We start from the raw sequence: 15,064 nt of genomic DNA, 5'->3' as shown, positions 1-15,064 counted from the left end.
CAGTAAAGACAAGTCAGTGTTGGAATTTCTCACCCTCAGCACATTTGCAGTCACTTTCAATGCAATATACAGTAAAAAGTTTGGTAACCCTTTGAATTACAGTTAATTACATGATTATGTCATGAAATAGCCAAGAAATAATAATTAATTGTGTCATAAAGTCTAGAAGTAGCCTAGAAATAACGGTCAATTTCATAGTAATGTTGAGAAATATAGCCAAGAACGATTGATCGCGTAGAAATAGCCCAGGAATGGGGAGCCATGTGGCGCGGTGGGTTGAGCCGGTGCCCCGTATGCAGAGGCTATAGTCCTCGCTGCAGTCGGCACCGGTTCGAATCCCGCATCGGGCGGCCCTTTACTACATGTCAGTCCCTTTACTGCATGTCAGTCCCCCTCTCTCTGCCTCCCCATTTCCGGTCTCTCTCAACTATACTATCAAATAAAGGCAAAAAAGCCCAAAAATATGCTTTTAAAAAGAAGAAATAAATAGCCCAGAAATAACAGTCAATTGGACTTGGTGGAGAAAAATTCTGACCTTTCCCAAAAGATTCAAAGCATGTGTAATCTTTTACTTTTATGAAAAACATGACATTACTATGAAATTGACTGTTATTTCCAGGCTATTTCTTGACATTATCACCAAATTAATGGCCTGTAAATTAAGGGTTACCAAAAGTTTTTATATCAGTGTACTTTTTGTACCTGTGTATTGTGTGTTTTGTTATATGTCCAATATGTAAATTTGCATTTTTGCTACAATCCATCATGTTTGCAGATGTTCAATAACATGCACTGTCCTTGTTAAATAAACTCCATAAAATAAATCAATAAATCGAAGTACAAGCAGGAACAAACAGTTAAAGTGTGGCACAGATAGATTTGAGTCTTGATAATGATAATTTGATGTTCTTCTGATAATATTCAGATTCACTGCACGATGACAGACAGCAGACAGCAGCCCAGACAGACAGACAGACAGGCAGACTGTGAATCCAGCTGTGGCTCAACGATCTCATGCATAGCTGCTGCCCCTGGGTGATCATTCACACTGAAGTTAACAGCCCCTCAGAGTTAACCCCCTCCTCTCAGGCCAGTGACACATCCAGCATCATGACAGTGGCTGTGAGCTGCAGTCTGCATCTCCACACACCTGATGCACTGACAGAGACTTTATGAAGACTTTTGCAGGCTTCATGTTATTTCATTTTTAATGTGAAAGGTGTTATATCGACTATATTAGAAACATGTCAATTGTCAAAAACCCTGAGACATCTGGCTAAAGGAGGACCAACCAACACGAAGCAGGAAACTTATAGAGCTGAAATGTGAAAAGCCACGTAATTGTGAACATTTAACAAAATCAGAGGAATAATAAATATCTTTTAAAATTCATTTATTTCCTCTGCAGCAGCTGGCACTTCACAGGAAAATGAAATCTACAGCTGTCGACCCAAAAAAGAGCAAAAAAAAAAAGAAAAAAAAGCTGCAATGTGAGTTGCCAAACCCGTCCTGGCTAACACTGTATTTTCCAGAGCAGTTTGCCTGCAAAATGGTCCATTTGCATTGTTTTTAACTGCTGTTTGGCTCCTGCGGGAGGAGATAATCCCAGTGTAACAACAGCATTATCTCATGCAAAAGAGGAACTGAGCTTTTCACACAAACAGAGGGAGGTCGGCAATTGGCTGAGAGACAGCTGCCGCCACCGCCGCCGGCCTATCGGTGACCTGAGGGGAGCGAGGAGGGGGCTGGGTCCGCTCCGCTGCCTTACTGCTGTTATCACTGGCAGACACCTATCACCTGTGTGTGTGTGTGTGTGTGTTTGTGTATACGTTCAGGAGTCAGCAGCACCTGCATATTCCAACTGATAGGGGAGAGGATATTTACATTGTCGGTGAGCAACAGAACGACGGGCGAGGACGTGAGCCTCATAAACACACATTTGTTCCCTGCTCTGCTGATTCCATGTTTTCTTGCTGCTGACAGCAGAGGAAATTTCCAGACGAAAAAAAAAATGTGTGGAAGGTGTTTCTTGTTCCTGCTGTGCTTACTTAAAGTCTCACAAACAGCCCGAGGACTGCATGCATATCCACACCCACTTTGCAAATGAAATGAGATGTTCTCTGCTGTTATGTTCTAGATAATATAGTCTTTAGCACAAGTCGTCCTCCAGCTTTACACACTTTCATGGGTTTTTTTAATGGCTCTCACCCTGGGCTGCTCTCTTTCACCTGTTCAGGGAACAGAGCCATAATTTTCATTTTTGCAAACGTTATTACCAACGGTCCCTGTGGAGACAGGAAGGCTCAGTGGCTCTCTCTCTTCCAGTCAATGCTAAGATGGAGCTCCATATAATACCGGATAATGAGCAGACTTTAGCAAAATGTTCAACTATTTCTTTTAATGTTCCATAATTTTCTGCCTCTTCCACACACCGCTGATCGGTGGAGTGATACAGTACAGCACGTGTCTGCATGGAGGAGTACTGAGTGAGTTAGTTAGTTCCAGATTTAAAAAACTTTTTTCCGTCCAGCTGATGTATTGTAAATTTTTACTTCATATCATACTCTTGAACTGGTGTATTATTTTGAGACAGGACTCCTTGTAGGCGGCGAAAATAAGCTGATTAATTCGTTTTCATTTCATTCACAACAGTGTACTGCCTTTTCTCTGTGCAGCGTGATGCGCCGGTGTTTCTCAGTGGGGGGGGTGGGCAGAGACCTTTCTACTGCAGATATTGCACTTAATGGCCATTTGTACCTCATACAACCCCACTTCAAAAAATCAGAACTATCCCTTTAAAGGAGCTCCAGTGACAACAGGTCACAGTACTAACACAGACCCTGAACCTGATTTAGAATCAAACTAAACACTGACATCTACCTGTTATGGACCTTTTAAATCTGTTTTTCTGGCAAAAGAAGAACTAGATTCAATGTGTGACTGAACCCATGATGTAAACTGGTAAACCCCTGGACCACTGGCTCAGCAGATCTGTTGAGTTTTGATATATCAGATAAGTGCATATTCAGTATGGAAGTGAGTGTGTAATTTAAACCCTTTGGCAGCATTGAGCCAGCTAAAGATGATCAGCTCTGCCAGCAACAGTTGTCAGTGCAGCCAGCACAATAAACCGTCAGCCAGCCAGACATGAGAAGTCCTCCTTTGTCTGCTTCTGTCTGAAACCAAGCACCCCGCTGCTGGTGAGTTGGTACATCTGCCAGCCAGCCACACTGTAAACGGCTGCAGTGTGAAGCCTGACAGGTGCAGCTGGCTGCAGAAGGCACAGGTAGTAGCTGCTTCCAGGAAACAGAGGCAAGGGCTTCAGTCAGTACAGCAGGAGACTCCAACCTAACAGGACTTTCAGCTCACACTGTAAGAGGAGTGTTCATATACTCAGAGAGAGAGGGGGGGGGTGCATTCTCATAAAGCCCAATGTTACAGTCAGCGGTGTGTGGGAGAGACGGAGGGAGGGAGGGAGAGAGGGAGAGAGCTCTCAGACTGGGTTTTATGGAGTTTTTCAGAAGCTGCAGAGACCAAGGTGCTCTTATGACCGACTTCCTGCTCTAATCGCTCAGAGAGGCTGAGCAGAGCCAGCTGACCAGCTCAGCCTCTGCTGGCCGGGTTGGCAACAGGTGCTGTGGTGTGTGTGTGTGTGTGTGTGTGTGTGTGTGTGTGTGTGTGTGTGTGTGTGTGTGTGTGTGTGGAGAGAGGGAGGGAGGGATGTGGTCTAGGCCTAAAGCCAGCGAGCACAGAGAGGGTCAAAGGGCAGTGAGAGCTTGGAGAGCCAAATTTGCAACCACTTCATAAACACTCCCGACTCTACACACACACACACACACACACACACACACACACACACACACACACACACACACACAAACTAATTAATTAATGGACAAAAATCACTTTTTGTGTATAGGCTACTGTAGACTCAGAAACTGGCAGGATTGAATGGCTGAAGGCTGAAACGTGTCAGTGACTTTGTTTCTCCTCTAGACTCAGTCAGTGGTCGGCAACTGTTCATCAGCTCACCAACGTCCTCTGTGTTCAGCTGAATATCAGTGAAATAAATAGGTAAATGAAGAAACACATGAATTACAAAGTGTTTGTTTGAAGCATTTGTCAGTGTCAAATATCAACAGAGGAGACATATTCTGCCCCGTTTCCACAAATTAAAATAGTTCCTAGATGTCTTAAAGACATGTCTGTCACATGCTTTGGTCAAAATACCTCAAGGATCAAACATCACAGCTCTTTTCATCCTCTCTAAACAGCCCTGTTCACAACGGCTGGTTTCAGTGTCTGTCCCTTTAAATGCAAATGAACCACTGCTTGCCCCGCCCCTTCTACTGGTACCAGGTAGGGGTGGGGTTATGCAAATTTGAAACCTAATTACATCACTGGAAGACAACTGAGCGAACAGCTCGTAAAACCACATGGATTTAAACCTAGGGAGCCTGCACATTATAGATTTGTTGGTCAATTCTCTCATTTTGGGGGCCAGAAGGCAAAACAAACACCTAAATATATGTTAAAGAGTCTTCAAAAAGTGATATTTCCACACTATTTCCCCTTTAAAGAAACCCTGAGGCTATGTAGTGTTGATAATACCGAGCATGGAAATCTGCTGTCATACAATATGGGACCTTTAACTCAGTCAATGAGATTACATCTGACACACATCCATTTGAATCTGCGGAGAAAACTGAACCCAAAACAAGACCCTGCATCTCTGCATCAGAGATGGAAAGTGATGACCTTGTAGCAGCTTTGCCTGCAAGACATGTTTGCATAACTGAATATCCAGTCACACACACAAACACACGCACACACACAGTGAAATGGGCAAAATGACAAGCTGACATAGTTTCTGAAAGCCGGCTTGCCTTGCTCATCATTTTCAGTTCTTTCTTACCATTTGGGTCATTTACACAGAAAATATAAAACACACATTTTCTGTACCACTGAGCAGATGGCTGAGTATTCCTGAATTTTTATATCCCAACACCACACTGCACAGCCTGCTAACGGCTAAGAACATAAAGTATAATGGTTTAATGACGCTGAATAGTTAGACTAAAGATCTGAAGTATGGGATTATTCTTTTTATGGGCCTCATAACTCTCTACTGCAGAATAATGACACTTACAGTTAAACAAAAACCACGCATTGGAGCTCTCATCACTATCCAAACTTTATCAGAAATCCACACAAAGCCACAAACGAGTTGGCTTTAATTCTGACGCACAGCTTGAATAAAGCCCCATAAAGCAATCTTACACCTATCTGTCTTCCGCCTACACAGTTGGAAGAAAACAAAACAGCGAGTGTGTGAACAATCTGCTCTCCGCTCTCTGTGCTGATGAGCTGTTTCAGCGTCTGATGAAGCCTGTGGAGCCGCGCTGACGCCAGATGTCCTGGAATAATGGGCCTTTCTTTGTGTACCTGTTATCTCTTCGCCTGGCACTTTGAATAACGAAGCGACGCGAGGGCCCGCTACATCCACGGCTGAGTGATCTGTGATTACGGATATGACGGGGATGTGGCATGATAGAGAGTGGCAGCTGAGTTCCTGTAATCTCAGTAATGAACATCCTGAAGATGATTACGGCTTTTATGCAGCAGTTAACGACGATTGTGTGCTCTCTGAAAAGTTTTCAAAGATGGAGGCAACAAATAAAACCAGAAGGAAACAGAACCCTTCACTAACTCACCGACTCCTGCAAAGTCATCTCTGACCATCAGGTTGTCTGGTTGAAATGATTGTAATAAACTCCTGGAGCATCATGGAGCAGCATGGAGCAGCATGGTGAGAGCAGTAACTGATCATGTGCAACATGACGTGGTGCACACTGCTCAGTGTAAGGTGTAGGAAGGTGTATACTAAAACCAACCATGTGTCATATCATGCTCACACAAGCTGTATTGGATATGTTAAGCCTATCATGCTTAAGCCTTAAAAGGATAGTTCAACATTTTGGCAAATTGGCCCATTGTCATAATCTCTATAGTCTTTGGAGTAGGTTTGTTACCTTTAATTGTCGGTGCAAGCTATTTTTAGAACGGCGGAGCAGAGCCGTGAGCTGCTCAGAGCTACACTACGGAGGCTAATGGAATTTCTTGGTTATCCTCATCAAACTCATCAAATACACAATCTAACAACTCCAAAACACTCTGGTGGACAAGTTGTGACCTGCACATTCACCACGCTATGAGATAATAACACAACGTTACGAGACAGAGTTGTTTCAGAGGGAAATTCATGCAAAACCGCTCATGCATGTTCCCGTCGGGGGCAGTTTTTCGGCAAGCAGTCCCTGCATTTGCCTCAAAAACAACTCCCTCTCGAACGTTCTGTTACCATCGAGACACAAGTATTGTGATAATAGTGTATCGTAGCGCCTCTGGTGATTAAACACCGCTACATTATATCACTATCCATCACCACAGAGAAGGACAGGACAGGACTAGCCTCGTCTCAGACTACAATTCACATTCAGCATAATGTATGTTTCATTGCATGTTCCCTCTGACCGTTACATACTCCCCAATAAAAATTGACACCTGGTTATTGCAGATTCCCCAATAAAACCATGACTTTCCACCACCACCACCCTCAACCCCCCACATCTGTCCCCACTGTAGACAACTACAGTTGACAGTCATCATTTAACATTCTATTTACATATTCCCACAACAATTACCCCCCCCCCACACACACACACACACACACACACACACTTCCTCTCATTAGTTTGATTGATAGTGGAACACAGGAAAACTTGTCTCTGTTCATACAGTTGGTCTCTCTGTAGCTGCAGCCCACAGGCATCGGGCTGAGACTCTTTGTGAAGGATGTGGTTTGGGTCACAGGTGATTTTAAGACCCTGCTTCCTCACCGTCTCTTCAAATATCTCTTGAGGGGGCGCTGGGGGCAGCATACCAATTATTTTTTCCAGCCCTTTTGATCAGGTGCTTGAGCTGTAATTTGACTTTCACAGACAGGTTGCCAAACCCCATAATGATGCCGTAGCAGATAATAGATGCAGTGGTTACCTTGTAGAACAAAAACATGATGCCTCTGCCCACTACATGGACCCTGAGCTTTCATCAAAAGTGAAGATGCTCATTCACTAATATGTTGTTATCTGCTCAACTCTCCTCATTAATTAAAACTTTAGGTTATGTCCCTATAGCTCTCATCACTGCACCACTTCTATTTCTGACTTGTCTGAATCTATTGTAACTAAACTAAGTATGGCTGTACCATCCAAAAACATCATGATGTAGTTGTTTGTCTAATGCTTTCTGAGTTCGCTTACATCTATTCCATCTTATATAGCAGGGTCTGAGTAGTGTATGACTACATATAGGGCATAGAGTTGTGCATTGTTCTTAATGGGAATATTAAGGAAACAAAATGGATTATCAAGTGTTGTGCCTGTATCAAATCTATGACAAATGAAAGGTTTGACCAGAATGTTAAATGCATCCAAGCATCTCAGATAACAACACACACAGTTGAACTGTGACTGTCTGCTGTACTCAGGATTACTCCACCATATCTTTCTATTTCAATATGTACAATTGTATTTACAGAACCTTTAAAGTTGCTCTCATTGACATTAAAAACACCTACATTGACTTTACTGTGAAAAACTAAGCTGCACATGAAGAACTCCATATCACTGACACAACATATGGCTGATTGATTTTTGTTTACATTTAGGAGTTTAATTTAATTTTGTATAGGTCAAAATATGTTTAAATTGTTCCAAATTCACATTGGTGCAATGATGAATAAATGAATACATAATAAAAACACCTAAAACTCTTGACTCCTACTTCACTGCCCTCCACCATGTGAGCTGAATTATAGTAATCAAACCAGCGCTGTGTCACCTTTACTGCACATTTTGAAATGGTTCAAATGCTTCAAATGATCCTGGACAGAAACACATTAAAGGTTTGTTCCAACTGACACCAGCCGACACTACATGTTATGACATGGAGCATTTGCATAAAGTCTAAAGTAGCCTGGACAGACAAAAGAGAATCTCTGTCTGTGCATCACATAATACAGTAATCTCACAGACAAGACATGAATGTAAAAGATACTTCACAGTTCAAGTGATCTGCAGTTTATGAATCAATAATCCTTGGAGTCGTTCTGATACTGCAGTCATCATCACGATGTCTTTCAGCCTAATCAGATACAGTGGATCCTGGGAAGGCGATTGATTACCAGGAATATCTTGGGATTTACCAACACATGAATGCGGTCCTATAAAATCAACACAGCATGACAACTTTCATGCACTGTTTGACAGGCAGCGCCATGCCGTACATACAAATGGTCTGTTTATGGCCCACAATGTTTTTCCTCACCACGGAGATAAAGACCAGGCAGGCGCGCATACCGGTCTGCTCCAGCTCTGTTTCAGAGAACAGTTCAGAGGGGGAGAAGTCGTTTTCAACACATCAAGTGTTGGATATCAAGAAAAGCTAAGATAGCGTTTGACAGAGGCTTTGTGTTATGTCACTGACAAAATGCCACCGGGAAAGGAAAATAAGTCAGTGAGGAGTTTACACAACCCACTGTGTGTTTGTGTCTGGAGAAGAGGAGGACGTAGACGTGGAGGAGGGAGACTTGTCTGTCAGTACGACTGCATCATAATCATCTACCGGTGCCCAGATTGGCCACAGCTCCACTCACAGAAGCCAGCGCCTGTCATCCATCCAGACAGACTGACTGCTATCAAGCAGTGTGGACGGAAGCTGCACTTTGTGCTCCTCTCACCTAAAATTCATCAGCTGATAATCAAAAACCATATTTCTATCAACAAATGCCAAGACCAGTCCTCGGTGTATCTAATCCTCAGTGCCACAGAGCTTCATTGTTGAGCAAGCCACACTGTTGCACTGGGTGTATGTCCTGCTGCCAGAAACACTCACCACAACACCAAATGTGGATTCATCTGCAACACAAAACAGTCCTCAACAAATGCATGGTTTTGTCCTGTTTAAGATCCTCATGTCTTTCAGCACATAGTTTTGGTTTTCTGCTCCACTGCTTCATTTGTTTCCCCACCAACTTTGTTTCAAACTTCACATGGCAGATGTGATTTGTTTCACTAAAAAAACTCTAATATGCATGACCTGCCCAGCAGCACAGACAAAATTATAGTAACAGTGGAGCATTTAGCAGATGAATAGCATGATATTTTTGTCAGGATATTGTGGCAACCTGTTGTTACTGGAGCTCCAAGCCTGAGAGAGGAGATGTCACATTTTGGTTCTTAAAGCTACACACATACTAACACCAGAAAAAAACATTGTTAACCTTTAAGTAGATAAGACATGACTGAAAGATTCTACCTCCTCAACAGGAACCAGCGGCCCAGATAAAGAGAGATAAAGGAATGTGACCAGATTTTATGTCCGGACAGGACTTGCCTTTTCTTTAATTATTAATATGTATAAAAACCACAAAGAGACAGGTGATAAAGTTTTGTGTAAACAACTTTATCACAAGTTTCTAGGAACAAAGGCGGTGAAGTTTCAGGAGAAACCCAATGATTCAATGACAGCCACACGTTATCACTGTTTGTACATCCTGCTGCAGATCAAAGAGAAGTAGTAATGGTGAGGAATAAGTTGGCGGTCAACCTTAATGCTAATACTAATAGAGCAACAGACGTCTTATGTAACATCTGAAGGGCAGCTGCTGCTCCTGGTTCAGAGTGACATGTTGCAACGGTCGACGGATGTCAACAACAGCAGAGACTGTAGGTAACTTCAGCATGTCCTCACTTCACTCTCCTTTCTCTCAAACAGACATGAAACATGTCTGAGTGTTTCTGTGAAACATGAAGATTAGTTGGTTAACTAGTTGTGTTGTGCCAGAAAGCCCCTAGAGCTGGGAACCAAACCCAGAACTGACAGGCAACAGTGCCAACCATTGTACTACCAGCCTGAATTAGAGCCAAAAACACCTCCTTTGTGTTTTATTTGAAGTTTTAATCCACAGGATTTATGGGAAAAAATCATTTTTTTGTAGTTCCACATCTCTTCTCTCCTTTCTGGAGCTCTAACAGGTCAGTAAGACAATCAGATAAGAGAAAGCTAACTGGTTTGCTGTGAAATCACAAAGTTACAGAGGTCCTGACAGTCAATCAAAATTAACATAATGCATTAAATGGATTTCCACTGTAGTTAAAATTTAAATGACACATGTAAAGATGTAAATGAAAAAAGAGGTTCAGTTTGCATGTTTTGTAGCAAGGCAGCAGCAATCTTGGTTGGTTCCCTACTGGCAGCCGGTGACAGAGACGGTGAGAGACAGATAGAGACAGAGACGGTGAAAGACAGAGAGTAAAGGGGAGAGAAGTGAAGGACAGAGACAATGAAAGACAGTGAGGAATAGATACAGGAGAGACAGTGAAAGATGGAGACTGAAGAGACACAGGACCTGATGAGACAGGAGGAAGACACTGTGTATTGCTGCTGGATGTAACAACTAGCTACAGGGCCCAAGTCATGGACTAAATATTCATAGACTGCCAGTGAAAAGGAGAAACTGCTGCTGTGCTGCTGAAAAGCACGAAACCTCTGCTAATCTCCAACTCGAGAAGACCACGAGTCCGGCAAATTGGTCGTTACCAACCGACTAAAACCCGACACAGTGTGTCTACTGATGCCCACATATTCAACTTGTGATGAAACACATCAGTCTACCACAGGGAAAGAGACTGACACCCTCCGGTCAGACAGGGAGGACAATTCAGAAAGTTAAACACATATAACGCAGCGTTGCAACACAACAGGCAACCGCCTAGGGCCCCCAGCTGGAAGGGGGCCCCCGAGATGGCTGACATTAGTCCATATCAATAACAACACCATGCTGCCGATGATTGTGTACAGAACATTGTGCATAGTAGCCTACACACAACATGCACTGCATTACTGCATGCAGTTAGTTAGTGCTACCAATGCCAATGTCAATTCCTCCCATTTGCAGCTCAATAATGCATTTGTTCTGAAATGATATCAACATCAATTCTACTGTCAGTCCACCAGCTTGTTCTGTCCAACAGTTAGGCTACTAATTTGTATTTGGAAGATGAATATAGGTTGGTGGTGGGGGTGGGGGTGGGCTTTTGCCTGGGGGCTCCAGAGTGTCTAGAAACGCCCCTGCACACTAGATGTGATAGAAACATACAGTAGGGTCCGAGGTAAACATCAGCAGACTGCACATAATCTCACTCCACAGCACACAGACTCAGGAGGCCACAGCTGATGTAACCCTCCAACATGTCTTACCTTGACTCCTGGTGTCCCAAAGCAGACAGTCAGTCAGCTCTTCAGATAATCCACATGTTGTCCATCGTGCCTCGCTGTCATAAACATTGCGTGCAAAAACGTTTTTCACTAGCTTTAGCTAGGCATACAAAATGCAGAAATATAAAAGGAAAAATAAAAGGATGAATAAATAATAATAAATCACAATTAGCCTAAATAAAGCTCTAGTTTTCAAATCTTTTAGAGTTTGTTTGTGCAATATTTTGTGGAGCCAAAGGAAACAACCCCCACAGTGACATCACTTCAAAATGGCAACTGGTAGGCTAAGTTAGTTACAAAAAAAAATTATAAAAACAAAACTCTCATATTTATGATTTTCCTAACTTATGAAATTTATTTTTATTTTTTAACTAAGGTGTTTTTTGTTTTGTTTGTTTGTTTTTCATTTCAACATGTGTGACAGCTTTACCAAAACATGCACCTTCTTTTCCCCTCAGTTTCTGCATTCAGGCTGTTTCTCTGTGGTCTGAGGCTTTGGTACAATCACAGTATTGATAGAGAACCTAGACCTGATTTATAATCAAAAAAACACATCAATTGTCTTTATACTGTTACATTCACACTTTGAATTACACAGTTAGGCTAAACAACCCTATTCAATACTTCTGCAGTGGCCTACAGTCAGAGGTTTAGCTGTCTCAACCTCTCTTGGTCTGGTATGAGCAGAAGCTTATGGTTAATATTTACAAACTCTAAATAGACATTGCTGTACAGACTGTTTGCTAATTATATGACTCGTCTCTGTGTGCTGTTAGTTTTCACACTTAGGCTACTTCAGTATTATAGTTGCCACACCACGTGGCAGCTGAAGTCTCCAAATAATCTTGCTTGTAAAGATGGTCCTCAAGGACTTGAAACATTTTGGTTTTCACTCCAGAGCGTTTATTAAATGTATAAATGCATTTTCATTGTGGATGTTAATACTCCTGTGTGTCAGATGTCTATGTCCCTGAAGCACAGAAAAGAGGAGAAGCCGTGTCAAGGCCTAAAGGATATCAGGTGACTCCGGTCCAGACTTCATAACCAGAGAGAGGATGCTTCTTCACACAGCAAGGTTCCTCTCCAGCAGCAGTCCAGGCTAAGCCTCCATGTGTCAGAAAGGATGCCATCATGTGCCCCAGGTTTAATTAAATTAGCTCGGCTTTACAGGAGAGTAGCCAGAGCCATGTGTGCTTTTGACATTACGGACTGGCAGTTTATCTGAGCGGCAACAACTGGCAGTGAAACCCAATTCTCCACGCAGCCTCTACTTTTAGACCAGGAAACCAGGGGGTGAAAGGTTCAGTGGTTTGAAAGCATGAAAGGCCTGAGACCGACAAAGCAGCAGATAGTTAAACAGGTCGCTGAAATGACCCCAGAGAACTGGAGAGCGAGGCTCTGACATTCACCTGCTGCTGCGAAGAGAAACCACAAGACACCTTGCTATTTTTTTGTTTTTTTTAATGGAATGTATCTTCTCAAGGTATGAAAATAGATCTCACATTGAAATAAGAAATTGGACAGTGGCTACAAACGGTGCAGCTATAACTGTACGTGTAATGATGGCAACAGGAAGGTATGTCAGCAAAGCATCACACCATTTGCATTAGATAAAGGGCACGGCTATTACCCTGTGTGCGAGATGACAGCAGCACAGAGGCATGTGTCGGCGCTGATACACTGGCGAGACGGGAGAAGCGGTGGGAAACTCTTCCAGCAAACAGGAAACAACATGAGCCACAATGAAATGAAATGTTTCCTGACAGCAAGACAACCCTCCATCATGAAATGTACAATAGAGAAGCAATTTCTGAGGCTGTTAGCTGTCACGTCCCACTAGAAACGTTGTCATGTGTATCACCACCTTCCCAAGCTTCGCATCAACCACGTTCTTTTAGCCCATTCATTTCTCCTGGAAAATTATTTCACAGTTTAAAATATGCAAATTGCAGATTAGAGAAAGATTCATTATGGTTTGGCAGAGGCGGAGCTGCAGCGGAGACAGAAAGACACTGGTTGCAGTAAAGGTCACTGGATTTAGCCAAAGAGGGCGCTGTAGCCTAGCATAGCTAAGCCTCGCTAACTATATAAAACAGCTAAGTGTTTTTTTTTTTTTCTATTGGACAGACTAATACTTTGTAACATGAGTCATCGTTTTTTAAGAGATAAAGATAAAGCCTTGCAACAATGCCAGGGTATTTGGTGTTGTGGTTTCAGACACTGATGGTTCACTTATAACTAAAGCAGTTTAGTTTGACTGTCTTAAAGGGAAAGTTCAACATTTTGGCAAATTCACCTATTGCCATACTCCCTATAGTCATAGAGGTAGGTTCATTACCTTTAATTATCAGCGCATGTTATTTTGAGATCAGCGGGGCAGAGACGTGAGCTGCTCAGCTAACGCAATGGAGGCTAATGGTAGGCTACAGCCCCCTGTCCCTCAAAACTCATCAAATACACAATCCAACAACTCCAGAACGCTCTCATGGACAAGTTGTGACCTGCACATCCACCACGCTATGAGATAATAATGTAACATTACGAGACTGTGTTGTTTCCGAGGCAAATGCATAGCCAGAACTACATTCCAGACATGGCTGCTAGGTGGAGTGATTTCAAAAGAGCAAGTAGTTCTGAGTATTTGACTCAAGAAGTCCCGTCACAAAATAATACACCCTTTAAAATGTAGCTACGTTATATACAGTTCTTTTTTTCAGTCCATCAATTAGTCGGAAAAAAGACGTTTATCTGGAACAAACCAACTCATCAGTATTCCTCTGCTCCGTGTGCCTGTGTGCAGAGGAATACTGAGTGAGTTGGTGGGAGGTTATGGTTATGGTTAGGAGGTTCGGGGTTGAGTCCAAGTAATTTGACATATTTGAGCATTTTATAAAAAAGTAACGCGCAGTTACTTTTCCAGGTAAATAGTCACTTTTATAATGTAGTAATTTAGTTATTAACTCAGTTACTCTTGGGGGAAAGTAAGTAGTAACTAAAACTAATTACTTTTTAAAAGTAACCTGTCCAACACTGCTTATGATAGTTTAAGTCGTAGCATACAGAACCAGGCGTGTGTGCTGGAAGTTAGTCGGCTTATCAAAGAACAGCTTTACCGTAATTTAGGCCTGAAAAACATTTTCAGCGAAAACCTCCAGGAAAACACTGAGCTCACACTCCAGCTCTACGACAGTCCAACGTTCAAACTAAGTCTGCACATTCTCACATTCGTGTTATATCTATTCCTGTTTTGACCAAGAGGATAATGATGTTTGCCCTCTTTGTTTTTGCCTGTCAGTTTTACTTTCCTTCAGGATTATTTCTCTGATTCAGTCGAACATTTGCTTGCTGTGATCATTTGGTTCCATTCTTTAGGACCAAATGCAACCAGAGAAATTGTCTCTTGTGCAGCTCAGCCTCTGAAAAACTCTAGTGTGTGTGTTTGTTTGTGTCCCTTATTCATTACAACTAAGCTTTCCTCTGTAACCACTGGAAACGAGCTAAGGGTAACAACCCTGTGTCTTACTCAGATGTAAGATTCACAAGAAAGCAACAGATCACTTTTGTAAATATGAATGAGGCCAAGTGAGATGATTGAAAACGATGGATGAACACAATGAAAATACTAAGTTATACTGTAGAAAATCAAGCACTTAAAACAAACCATGTACAGGTGGAGCAGGTATCCCATCATATACAGTATCTATGGTATTTTAAGTTAGTATAT

The 15,064-nt window shown here is 42.4% G+C and overlaps 1 pseudogene across 1 annotated transcript in view; it reads right to left on the bottom strand.

The window, feature by feature from the left end:
* Positions 1-15,064, bottom strand: part of LOC146962883 (gamma-crystallin M2 pseudogene) — a 310,111-nt pseudogene that overhangs the window by 109,592 nt on the left and 185,455 nt on the right. The gene's annotated exons all lie outside the window — the stretch shown is intronic.

This window comes from Trachurus japonicus, chromosome 23 (assembly GCF_045865225.1).
Source record: "Trachurus japonicus isolate A0001 chromosome 23, Traja_1.0".
Taxonomy (NCBI): domain Eukaryota; kingdom Metazoa; phylum Chordata; class Actinopteri; order Carangiformes; family Carangidae; genus Trachurus; species Trachurus japonicus.
The sequence above is the reverse complement of the archived record's forward strand: the minus strand, read 5'-3'. Positions and strand labels throughout refer to the sequence as shown.